The 13,797-nt window shown below is 42.8% G+C and overlaps 1 protein-coding gene across 2 annotated transcripts in view; it reads left to right on the top strand.

Annotated features, from left to right (window-relative positions):
* The window catches only part of LOC127663072 (A disintegrin and metalloproteinase with thrombospondin motifs 2-like), a 269,588-nt gene that overhangs the window by 200,952 nt on the left and 54,839 nt on the right, over positions 1-13,797 (top strand). The gene's annotated exons all lie outside the window — the stretch shown is intronic.

Here is a 13,797-nt window from a genome sequence, read left to right as displayed (position 1 = left end):
ATTATAATAATGAACTGAGATAAAACTGACTGGTGGTGGAACATTAGAGACAGGGTGTTGACACCACAAATACTATGTATTTCAATTATGAAGTGTTTTGAAAGGGTTTTGACTGTTAATAAACACCACTTTGCACTATTTAGAAGCTGACATTTGACTAATAGAAAATATGCATTTGCTGAATGATATAGTATAAAAATATACTGTATATTTCAAAATATGTCAACCTTTTTAACAATATTCAGTATGTGTATATCTCAATATTTTTATAATTGCTCTAAAATGGCTTAAAAAGGTGATGTTTCTTTTAAATCCGAGGCATTCATAATTTCAACCAAACAGGCATTGTAGCCATGGTTAAAAATAATCAAGGCATATTTTTCACACTCTGTTTCACTAAATGGACATAAAAAAAATATTTAATTTCATCATTTTCCTTTATATGCACCAATATAACAATAAACAGGAATATTTATTACATATATTTTATTAAAACTTCTTGATGAAGATGTTAAAAATAAACATATTGGAAACACATGAACATATTAATAATGCCACACGGAGTTGAGCGACAACACAAACCAATCATTGAAGAGTTTTGAATTGATTTTTTGAAAAGGACACTGTTGTCACGATTCCTTGTTGTCTGTCCCGTGTTTTCTGTTTCACTCAGCACTTCACACTCCATGTCACGTTTCTTGCGGACCGGCCCGTGTTTTCACCAGTCCCTGTCCAAGAAAACTACACTTCCCATCTTTCCTTGCCCTCACCACCTGCCAGCACTCACTCATTGTTTTCACTTGCTTATCGTTGCTTATCGTTTAGTTCCATCACTTCGTTTATTTAAACCCTGTTTATTTCTCCATTCCCCTGTCGGTCTTTGATGTATGTGGATGCCTGTTTCCCGTCGATGTTACCCCGCCTGTTCTATCTTCGTATGCCTTCCGTGTTTTTGTTTTACTGTTTCCCATTGTGGATGTTTTCTTTGTTCGTGTGTTTTCGTGTTGCCCTGTTGTTCCAATAAAGTATCGCTGCAGTTAGATCCTTGTCTCTTGTCTGCCTTCACCTACAATCGTGACAACTGTGAAGTGATTCATGGAAATAAATCCAAACAGTCTTTTGCTTCTTAAAGGGGTCATGTCATGAGGATTCAAATTGTCCTTGATATTTTAACATAAATTAGGTCATTCTACCATAAAGACATACTGTAAATTCCAGAACACGAAACTTAATCCCCAATGCATTTATTTAAACCAAGCTGCCATTATGGCCCATTCTCTACTTCTGTGGCTTCCCTATGTCACTTGGGGTACTCATTAATTCAAGACAGCCTCTACAGCAAAAACACCAATGCCTATTTAAAATCATTGCACCCATGGCCCCGTCCACTGGTGTTCACTTAGTTCATAAACAGTGACAGAGAGAAGGAATACAGGCCTACTCTCTGTGGCCTAACTACTCTTGAAAACGAAAGGGGACCCATCTGGACTATTATGAATAATTTTTGTATACAAACATGTACTACACAAACATATTTTACTATTGTCATCTCTCATATGCTTTTAAAAGACAAGTGTCAAGTTTAAACTCTGAAGAGAAAATGCATTTCACCAGCTGCTGTGGCTCCTGTTGTTTTGTTGCTTAAACTGCTCAAAAAACTGTTTGCTCGCCTATCAGCGTGATTTTTAATTGTTGGTGTAGGTAAACATGCATTAGATGGATGTCTTTGCACGTTTTGATTTGTTTTTGGCAATGTGCACCTCAGTTCAGGATGATAAACTGGATGTGTGCATCTTGTGAAGCAGTAATGAAACAAAGGAATTGTCACTAAAGGATATTGGGCAGTTGAAAACACTATTGGACCCGATCAAAAACGTAAGTAAACAGTTCCATTCATGAATATTTCAAATGTAATGATTGTTTATGATGCTGACACACTGTCTACACCGGGAGCATCAAGAGGCTTGAGGCTGTCAACACCGGGCGTGTCGACACAAACTTTCTTAAAGGTTTCTTAGTGTTGTAGGCAGTACTAGCGCAAAATGGAAAGGGACACCTGTTTTTTTACTGTTGGAGTTACACGCTGCAACGGTAGATTGCATCATTGATTTATAGTGTCCGGTGTAGATAGGGTGTGAGTGTTAACAGTTGTGCTTGATATGAATAGGGTAATATATTCGGATGCAACGTGTTGGATGTGCGTTATGTGTAAGCCATGAAATGTACATTTCTAATGTTTTGGTGCTTGTTTATTCTCTTCTGATTGAGTTTCAAAAATGGCTGAATTTGAGGGACTGCATGCTGTTAGCCAATCATAACAGACGGTGTTTACTCTGAAGTTTAAAGGAGGAGCTGAGGCAAAAATCTAGCTTTACAGAAAGATGGTCAGTGACAGAGTGGAATTTGTCATATGTTACAAAATTATGACTGTTTTGGTGAAAAAAATACTTTACTAACATTATCAGTGGACCTCAGGGAAGATAATTACATTAAAAAAGCCCCTTTAAAGGATTACTTCACCCAAAAATGAAAATTAGCTGGTAATTTACTCAACCAAGATATATATGTCTTTCTTTCTTCATCAGAACAGGATTTAAAATTTTTAGGAATGTATCCCAAGTTTTTAGCTTCATCCGATGCAAGTGAATGGACACAATTTTTGACGGTCCAAAAAGCATGTTTAGTCAGCATTGAAGTAATCCACACGACTCCAGTTGATCAAGTAATGTCTTCTGAAGTGTATCGATACGTTTGTGTGAAAAAATAATTGCTAATTAAACTTTTTTTATTAATTTTATAAATCACTTCCTTGAAACACTCAATGCCTCCCGTCGCTGTTGCGTGACATCATCATGTTGGCACATACCTTAGCCGAATACATTTAAACTCAGTTTTTCGCAATTCCAAACATTTAATCATTGAAAACATTCACTGTCTTAGGTCAGTTTGGATCACTACTTTATTTTAAGAATGTGAAATGTCAGGATAATAGTTGAGAGAATAATTTATTTCAGATTTTATTTCTTTCATCACATTCCCAGTGGGTCAGAAGTTTACATACACTTTGTTATTATTTGGTAGCATTGCCTTTAAATTGTTTAACTTGAGTCAAATGTTTAAAGTAGTCTTCCACAAGCTTCTCACAATAAGCTGCTGGAATTTTGGCCCATTCCTTCAGACAGAACTGGTGTTACTGAGTCAGGTTTGTAGGCCTCCTTGCTCGCACATGCTTTTTCATTTTGGTCCACAAATGTACTATCGGATTGAGGTCAGGGCTTTGTGATGGCCACTCCATTACCTTGACTTTGTTGTCCTTAAGCCATTTTGCTACAACTTCGAGGTATGCTTGTACTATTGTTTGTACAGATGAACATGGTACCTTCAGGCATTTGGAAATTGCTCCCAATGATGAACCAGACTTGTGGAGATTCACATTTTGTTTTCTGAGGTCTTGTCTGATTTCTTTTGATTTATGTGAATTGGTTAAAAAATGTGTTTTAATGACTTCAACCTAAGTTTATGTAAACTTCTGAATTCAATTGTGCATCTTGGATGGCCTGAGGGTGAGTAAATTATCAGCAAATATTTTTTGGGGGGAACTATTCCTTCTAAATCAGAGATGCTATTAAAAACATGTAATAAAATGACACAAAAGCATTCTAATTACACAGTCTATATTAAATGTAATAAGCACATAAAAACCATCACAATATTCATGATGTTGCTTAATATTAGCTAAATAATCTAGAATATATCATGAATTATCAATATAACATCCAGTCATAGCTTAAAGTACATAATCATGTTATGAATAATATATGAAAAATGCCATGCAGAGGCTTCCATGAACAGTTTTGAGTAAATAAACAATGAACAAATTATTTAATAAACAATAAAATCTTTGAAATGGACAGTTTGAAGTGATTCATAGAAATTAATCAAATCTACCAGAGATTTTCTTTAAACACAGTAGTGCATAAAAACCATCCAACACCAAACAGAAACTTGCTAAATAATTTTAGAAAAATAAGCACAAATATGTCTTGAATAATCAATATAGTGCCCATTCCTAGCTGAAATTGCACAGTTATGAAGGTTTCATGAACTGACAGTTCTCGATGATGACATTTGTTTGGCTGACTAAAGTATGTATGCTGATTTTATTTTGTGAGATTATTGTATTGTTGGGGTCTTTTTTGTCTTTCTTGTTTTTGTGAGAATGGTACAATTGTCAAGCACAGGTAAAGCTGGTTATCGTAGATCAGTGACTTTACGTCATCTGGTCCAGGGTGACAGTAAGTCGGGGGAAAATATGCCTCAGGACAAAACAGCTCTCATCTGCTCCTTGCTATCCATCTTTAATCTCCACAAATTAAGCCTGCACAGAGAGAGAGAGAGAGAGAGAGAGAGAGAGAGAGAGAGAGAGAGAGAGAGAAAGAAAGAGAGATCTGCCACCCAACGGATAGAAAACCATGAGCTGGTCAGATATTATATCATCAGTAATGGCCAATGACTTGAGATAAATCAGACACATATTATAGCAGTTGTACAGTAATTTTACAGTAAAATCTTGGATCACTCCATCTAAGATATAATGTAATAGGATAAAAAAGGCAGAGAAAAATCAGTTATAACCTTACCATTTGTCTCTATATTGCATGTTTCTGCAGCTGTGCCACAGCCAATTACTTCCTCTCCTCTCGTTCTCATCCTAGGGGGTGTTTCAAACACTGCATTCAGAATAAATGAAGGGAAAACAGATAAACAGAAATATATAAATAACATTGCATCTCCTTTCTCTTCCACGTGCCGAGTTCTTGCCGCTTTGTTCTTGAAAGTTTAGTTTGCTCACTTTTAGATGGCATGTCTGCCTCGCTCTCCGGGAGTCAAGGAGAGAAAAGAGAGAGATATATAAAGGAGTGCGACGAGGTAAAAGAATAGATTTTGCCCTTTTTCCTCCAACTATTTTCCCTGACTTTCCCTCTTAGTTGCTTCTCTTTCAGTGTTTGTGGCACATAAGGTCTGTGTGTGATGTGTTATGCGTAGCGCCTCAGATTGTTGTTATAGTGCATTGGTGTTTCAGTGAGTGTGTGTATGTGTGCGGAAATGTCACTACTCTCTGTTGCTGTGTATGCTCAGAGCGAAAAGGCAACTCATTCCTATCTTCAGCAGTTTTTCATTCATGCCCTCATGGTCAGTGGCTGGTGTTTCTGAATGATCCAGCAGGAGGAGAGTTTGGGAGTTGTCAGTCTGTCTGGCCGAGCAGGGATCAGTGAACGGGCATTACACAGGACTGCATGTGGGCATCACACTGCGTCACAGCCTGTTCACAAAGGATATGACTAAACTGATTTTACCATTGTTCGTGCGAGTGTTTAGGGTTTGTAATTTACGTCAGTTGTGCTTAACCTTAATCAAGATCTGGATCCTGTAAGTATTGTAAGATTACTGTCAAATTAATTTAATTACACTTGTATTTATAGTCCACCAACAATATTTTTATGACTTTTTAAAATGTATACTGTATATAACAAACAAAACAAAAAATACGAGGCTAAACATTAACAATCCATTAACATTGAGCCTGATCTCAGGAAAAAACATGACTTAAGGATAAACTTTTGCATGATAACATTACGTGACTCCTTACACTCCTTACACGTATTTACATAAAGTGAAATGTCCACTGTGTGATGCTAGAAACAAGTGAAATGTTTTTTTTAAGGGTACATTTTTAAGGTCTTGCATAATGTTCAGGAAGCATACCCTTTAAACAACCCTGCATGGGTGAAAATGTCCTGGTTACTGCCTTACTTGATGGAGGGAATGTCGATAAAGTGACACAAGGGGGTCACTCTTGGGAGCCAGAGACACCATCTGATCTTTGATCTTTGGGAGGGGGGGTCATTCACAAGGGGAAAACAATGCGGAAAGCACACCGAGGGGGGGATTCGTCACATGGTCTTGCCGAATCTTTTTCATCAGAAGTGAGTCACGTGGAGAAGTCCCATGGTAGGTCCTATCCAACGAGGGAGGAGCTTCAACAAACATGGTGACTGGGACAGAGGGCCCTCTGCCCATGGAAGACACAGTTTACCAACAGGGAAACTATTTAGCGAAAGATATACATTGCATGGGGTTACCTATGGGGAACCAGCTCATGCGGAGCACCTACCCCAGTACAGGGCTTAGTTAGCACATGTACTGAGCACAGGGCTACGAGGAAGTCATCCAGGGAGCACATCTTGTGCAAACTTCTGGGAGTCAACAGCACACGTCTTCAGCTCAGTGGAGGTGAATGGTGCTATGCGCAAGCGATACACCCGGCCAACTGTCCTGGACTTACCTGTTTGATCCTGCTAAGACACGGGATGAAACCCGCTGCTCTGCAAATGTCTGTTAGAGAGGCGCAACTGGTTAGGGCCCAGAATGGGCTCGTAGCCTTGCGGGAAGCGGTACGTGCTGGTTGTGGTTTGCCATAGCTATCAATGATCCAGTGGGCGATCCTTTGTTTGAAGACAGCGCTTCCTTTCCAGCACACCCCCGTCTCCAGGACCCCCTCTAGGACCTGTTTAGCTCCTAAGCGCTCCTGAGATGGAGGATCCAGGCAGTCAGATGTTCGCTATGGAGCTGGTATGCCATTCTCATGGTGGAGCTGGGTGCCATTCTCATGGTGGAAAAACTACAATCCCGGCTGCCCGGACGCAGTCACCTCGCCTCTGGGCCCGCGACTGTCCATCCTCGGCAGGCCGGCACTGATGAGTCCCGAAGACGCCATTCCAGGACCTCTTCCTCAGTCACTAACCGACCCCTGCCAGGTGTACGGAGCAAGATAAGTGCTTTGAGTCTTTTCTCAACACACAAGCCTCGGGATGTGCTTTTACCTCCCGACGCATTATTACCTGCTCTTCACTGCCGCGAAGCCCCACCTGGTACTTCAATAATGATCGTCCCATTAGTGCCTCCCGCGCGGAGTCTGGACGTGTGGCTACGCCCAGCTCCCACCTCGTTTCAGCAGTATTCGCTCCGTCTCCATGCGTGGCGAAAAAGCCAGTGCTTTACAGGCAGAGATCCCAACTCTGTTACTTAAGGATGCGATAGTTGGGTTGTGGCCAATCTTGGACTTGCGAGTTCTCAACCGGGCTTTGCACAAACTCCCATTCAAAATGCTCAGCAGCCCAGGCTGCGTCAACTCCCTAGAGTTCCTGGCTTCTCCCGCTGATTCAGGACAAGCACATCTTGATCCGTTTAGACAGCAACGCGACGTTAGCGTATATAAATCGCCAAGGCGGCGTGCGCTCTTGTCATTTGTCACAGTCTCCTCCTTTGGAGTTTCAGCGACTCAGATCTCTGCACGCCACTCATATCCCAGGCAACCACAACATGACAGCGGACGCCTTGCGGGTTCGAGCATACTCGACGAGAAGTGTGGCATCCTCGTGGGCACTGGCCAACTGCACCTCCCTAAGCAGACATCTGCAGAGCAGCGGGCTGGGCAACACCCAACACCTTTGCGAAATTCTACAATCTCAGGGTTGAGTCGGTCTCATCCCGAGTTCTGTCAGGTCCGAGCCAGTAGAACTCGGTAATACGGAACAGCCAGCTGGGTGTTCCGCTTGCACCTAGTGCCCTTCACCAAGTTGATCCAGTGCGCTTTCTCTCCCATATATTATGATATATTTTCTGTAGTACGGTCCCCCTGTCAGGTGGACCTGCATCTCCCTTGGGCAGTCCCACTGCCCCCGGTCGCTGTGTTTCACTGCTCCCTCTTCCACGTGTGGCTTGACAACCCACATTGTGTATTGGCCACATATCACATCCCCCTAGTATGTGCAGGATGTGGCCTCTACAGGGTCTTTTACCCCTGAAAGAATAGGATCAGTAAAGACCGCCTTACCTGACGCATTTCATAGTGTTAAGATAGCTCCAGCCACTTTACATTCTATGCGAGAAACATAGAGAGAGAAAAGGCGGTGGCTGCAGGGCTTGCTCCCATGCTGGACTTGTAGCACCTGTTCCCCCCTCAGGGGTTCTGGGAACCTAAGGTCTGTTTATGACACATTTTAAGGGGGAATTGGGGAGGGTTACATGTGGCCGATACAGTTGCTTCTAGCACTTAGCAGCCTGCTTGCACCTGTGTCAGCAGTTCACATAACACGGTCTAGTGCATGGCACATTTGAATGGGACCCCTTGTGTCACTTCATTTGACACAACGTCGAGTGAGTGACAGAAGGGGAGCATCATGTTACTGTTGTAAATTCCGTTCCCTGAGAGGGAATGAGACGTTTTGTCCCTTCTGCCACGACACTGGACCTACCACTGTAAACGGCTGTACCTTATTCTCAGCTGCTCAGTGCAAAAACCTGACTGACAGACACACGCCCGCCTTTATACCCGTATGTCCGGGGATGGGACATGCAAATTCTGTCTGCCAATTTCTCATTGGCCTTTTCTCAAGTTTAGAGGTACGGGAGGCTCCCAAGGAAGACCCCTTGTGTCACTTCATTCGACACAATGTCTTGTTCCCTCCCTCACGGAATGGAGGTTACAACAGTAACCGTGATGTTTTGCTTCTATACTTGAATTCATTCAGTATGTTAATCCCTGTGTAGGAGTTGCTGTATTTGTGAATGGGATTTTTGTTTTTTATGGAGAACTGGTCCAATGACCCGCATTGCCCCCAACTTATAGAGCTGGGTGAAACAATTTTGAAAATGCAGAAATATTTACTGGCTTCACTTCATATGTCAATGGGAAATGAGTAAACAACAATCCATGAGACAGAGCCCACAGGCCCACTAATGTTTGTACTCAAACTCATTTCACATATTTTGCACCAGTGGCCAGCTCAGCCATCCTTTGTAATAGAGCAGAGACCATTGTGTGTAGCAATAATTGTGTGTATTTAAAGTCGACAATATTAATTGCTTCCCTTTATATTAGTTGCTCCTCAGGAGTAAACAAGAGATGTGGACGGGTGGACCATTATGTAATCAGCTGTTCATAGACACGTTGTTCTGGCCCTTCAAATGTCAGACAGGTAATAATGGCCCAAAATGTCAAGTGAAAATGGCAGAGATTCAGTAATGAGTCTGAGCAAATACTGTCCAGTAGTGCATCCCTTCATAAAACTGAGCATTGCTGGACATTACAGAGGAATGAGAAAGAAATTGAGAGGACCGCTTAGCAAGAGCCTCTTGGGATTTTTTTACTCATTCACTTTCCCTGTCTAAAACAGACTAATTGTGATTCAGCATAATTTGTGTTTAGGATTAAAAGGAAAATAAAGGTTGTATGGAGAAGGAAAGTTAAAATTAAGATTGGACTGGCAAGGAGTCTTATGTTGAAGCAATTCAATTAGAACAACTGCTTGTCCTATAAATTGCTTAAAAGATTTCAAGAACATAGGGGTTCCAGGTCCAGAAACATGGGAGACAATTGGCAGTTTTAAACTGTGGGTTCCCTTAAGAATGTCCTGTGTTTTAGATTTATGAGTAAAATAAGGGTTGTGGTTAAAATGACTTTCACGTTTTGTTCTAGAACATAAAGAACATCTGTTGTTTTAAAAATGCATGCTGCTAGCACAATGCTAATTAAGGACTACAACTACCATGAGCATGCAAGGTACGTGTGCTTTATGAAATGGACAACTGTTGTAGTTCTTATTTACTGACGGGTTAGCAATGTCCATTTTTAAAAAGATACAATGGCTTCAAAATCCACGATTGAGGTATGACTGTGCCATTTATGTTCTAAAACAAAATGTAAAAATCTCTTAAAGGAATTTTTTCCATTGATTTTATTTGAGTCGTAAATCGAAAATCCACATTCTAAAAACCAATATGAAATTCATGCAGAAACCCATGGCGTAGTAGCCTTCCGTGTTTACCTACAAATACAAGAATTTGTCCATCCATCCATCCATCCATCGTCAACCGCTTATCCTGTGTACAGGGTCGCGGGGTACAAGAATTTGTAATGTTTTTAAAATAATCCCATAATAGGCCCTTACCAGATTAAAGTAATATTATTATGAGTATGATATTGTGGCATTACGAGATTAAAGTAGTAATGTTTTGAGAATAAAGTAGTATTGTTATGAGAATAAAGTTGTAAAATCAGGAGATTAATTGTGTGAATAAAGAAATATTAAAATAAAAATCACAATGTTATGAGAGAAGTAATAATGCTACAACTTTATTCTGGTCATTTTGATTTTATTCTCAAAATATTACTACTTTAATCTTGCAATGCCACAACTTTATTATTACTAATATTATTACTTTATTCTCACCAAAAGGCCAATTATAAGATATTTTTTTTTCATGGCACTAAAACAGATTTTTTTTTACTTACTCTCTCACTCCCTCCTCTCATTCCAGTAATTTTACTCTTTAAAGAAATAATACACCAAATTACTTTACACTGTCTGTTTTTTTTATGTATCTAAAATGGAAATGTTTATATTAAACATTCATATTAGGAATCATTACACTAATTTATTTACACCCACAACCTGTAGGGGAGACTGGGGGGAATTACTTTTATACTAAGTATTATACTGTAGCAATACAATATAATGTGGTGTGCTCTTATTTGAGATGCAGGGTGTTAAAATCATATCAAAATTACAGTTACATTCAACCACTGTTACAATTGCCAAAAGATGGCAGTAGATTTGGAATAGTCTGTGAGTCTTGAAGGAAAATGTAAAAAATACAATTGCCATGTCTTCCCTTCTCATTCCGCCCCAGTCTATGACCACACTCAAACAAAAACCCTCTATTCTCAATACCTGATTTTTTTCTCTCTTCTAACTCTATCTTATCTGCACCCTCTGCTATTTTCTTCACTCTCTGCTGCTTCCTTTAAAGCAGTGAAGCCACAATGTTAGCCCCTGCTGCATTATTAATGGGACATTAATGATTTTCTGACTTGCCGACCTCTAGGTCTCCATAAGTTACATGTAGGCTGATGAAACCCAGTGCTCCAAGGCCAGCAAGCAGGGCAGTACTAATGAGACCTACACTTTCAAAGTCATTAATATAGAGACAAGGCGTGGGGTGGTGGTGGGCTATAGGATTGTTATTCTGTCAGAGGTAGAGAAAAAACAATGTTGGTGTTGCTGCAAATATGACTCAAATTAAAATGCCTCGGTTACTGTCGTAACTTCCATTTCCTGATGGAGGGAATGAGGCGTTGTGTCGATGTAGTACCACTAGGGGTTTTGGGAGCCCCAAACACCTCTGATCTTTGAGAAAAGACCAATGAGAATTGGCGAGTGGAATTTGCATGCCACTCCCTGGACATATGGGTATAAATGAAGCTGGCTGCATCCACTCATTCAAGTTTTGTGCTGAGGAGCTGAGACATAGTCCCGGACATTCCAGCGGGTAGTACAGCATTGTGGCAAGAGGGACACCACGTCTCGCTCCCTCCATCAGGGAACTGAGGTTACGACAGTAACCGAGATGTTCCCCTTCTGTCACACACTCAACGTTGTGTTGATGTAGTGACACTAGGGGTCCTTATACAAAAATGCCACAACAGCTTAACTGTGTTACATGAACTGCCGATGCAGGTGCAAGCAAACTGCAGGTGCTTCAGTCTGTATATAGCCTCCCCCAATGTCCCAAAAGACATCATGTAGTTCCCCACATCCCTGAGGGGGGAGCGACGTAACTGGCATGGGAGGAGGCCGTGCAAGCCGCGGCCTTTGCTCTCTATGTTTTCTCTCCACAGAGTATTAGATTTGGCTGGGGCCATCTAATGCTATAATATGTGCCAGGGAATGTGTTCTTTTCCTTTCCTATTCTTTCAGGGGGAAAAGTCCCTGTGGAGACCACATCCTGCCTGAAGGGGAGGTAACGTGACAATAAGACACATGGGTTCACCAGCCACACATGGAAGAGGTGCGGTGGTAGGTCCTGCCTCAAAGAGGAGGAGCTCTACAAACACAACGACAAGGGGCAGAGAGAGCTCTGCCCAAGGGAGATGCGGGTCTGCTGACGGGGAGACCGTACCATGGAAAAAACATCACAGGGGGTCTCCGGAGTAACAGGCACCTTTGGAGCACCTATCACAGTACAGGGAATATTAGCACACATACCGGGTCCGGCTGCAAATTCCTCCACTGAATTCACAAGCCACAGGGCTAGGGAGGACGTCCAGGGTTCATGGTGTTGTGAAATTGCACAGGAGAAGAAACGCTCATCTTCGCCTCACAGTGGGGAAAGGCGCTATATGCAAGCGATACATCTGGCCAAAGCTGTTCCGTATTCCCAAACTTACCTGTTCGTACCTGAGAAAACACGGGACGAAACCGGCTCAACCCAGAGATTATAAAATATTGCAAAGGTGTTGGCCAGCCTGCTGCTCTGCAGATGTCTGCTAGAGAGGTGCCATTGGCCAGTGCACAAGAGGATGCCACACTCCTTGTAGAGTGTGCTCATATTCCCAAAGGGGCAGGTACAGCCTGGGCCTCGTATGCCAGAGCGATGGCATCCATGATCCTGTGGGCAAGCTTCTGTTTGGAGACAGTGTTCCCTTTTCGCTGTCCGCCAAAGCAGACATAGAGCTGCTCAGAGCATCTAAAGTTCTGCATGCAATCCAAGTAGATGCACAAAGCATGCATCGGACACAGCAACAACAGGGCTGGGTCTACCTCCTCCCTGGGCGGTTCTTGCAGGCTCACCACCTGATCCCTAAAGCGGGTCATGGGAACCTTGGGCACAAGGCCCAGCCGGGGTCTCAGGATTATTTGAGAGTCAACCAGACTGAATTCCAGGCAAGTGTCGCTGACAGAGAACGCCTGCAGGTCATCGACCCTCTTGATGGAGGTGAGCGGGCTCTCAGCTTGACTGTCTCTAGCAGCTCAAACAGGGCTCTCCAAAGGCCTAGGCAGACCACGGGGAGATCCTATGAGGAGAATAGGCGTGGCCTAGGAGGATTCAGCCTTTGGGTGCTTCTGAGGAACCTGATGATCAGGTTGTGCTTCCCTAGGGACTTACCCTCCACTGCGTCATGGTGTGCCACTATGGCAACCACATACACCTTCAAAGTGGAGGGGGACAGCCACCCCTTCAGCCTCTCCTGCAGGAAGGAAAGCACTGACCCAACAGCGCATCTCTTGGGGTCTCCACCTCGAGAAGAACTCGATACTGATACTGATACGCGTGGTCATCAAATGAAAACCGTAGGAAGAGTCTATGTCGAGGTAAAACCAATCTTGAGGCCGGTTGTACGACAAAATGCGCTTCTGTGTCAGCATCTTGAACGGGAGTCTGTGTAAGGCCCTTTTCTGAACTCGCAGGTCCAAGATTGGCTGCAACCCACTATCTTTCTTTGCACAATGAAGAAAGGTCTGTGGAACCCTTTCCTCATCTCAGCTGAAGGGACAGGCTCCATTGTGCTCTTGCTTAGAAGGGCCGCGTTCTCTGCACGCAGAGTGGCAGCGTTCTCACCGTGCACCGAGGTGAAGCAGACGCTGCTGATCCAGATGGGCAACTGGCAAACTGAATCATGTAGCCGAGTCCTGGCCAGCAACCGCGACAGAATGCAAAGAGTCAGCCATGCATCCAAGCTCCGGGCAAGGGGCACTAATAGGACAATCGCATCTTGAACCTGGGGGTGGGGCCTTGCGGCAGGGGGGGAGCAGGAAACATCACATCGAGGAGCCTCGCTTCTTCCCGAGGTGGCTGCACTGAGGGGAACCTCGAAGCAGTTACCTCCCTCCATATACCCGGCATAGGGCGGTCAGAGGAGAAGGGCCTTTTGGACTTTCCTCGAGACTCATC

Source organism: Xyrauchen texanus, chromosome 23 (genome assembly GCF_025860055.1).
Source record: "Xyrauchen texanus isolate HMW12.3.18 chromosome 23, RBS_HiC_50CHRs, whole genome shotgun sequence".
NCBI classification, from domain to species: domain Eukaryota; kingdom Metazoa; phylum Chordata; class Actinopteri; order Cypriniformes; family Catostomidae; genus Xyrauchen; species Xyrauchen texanus.
Note: the sequence above shows the minus strand (reverse complement) of the source record. Positions and strands in the feature narration are given on the sequence as shown.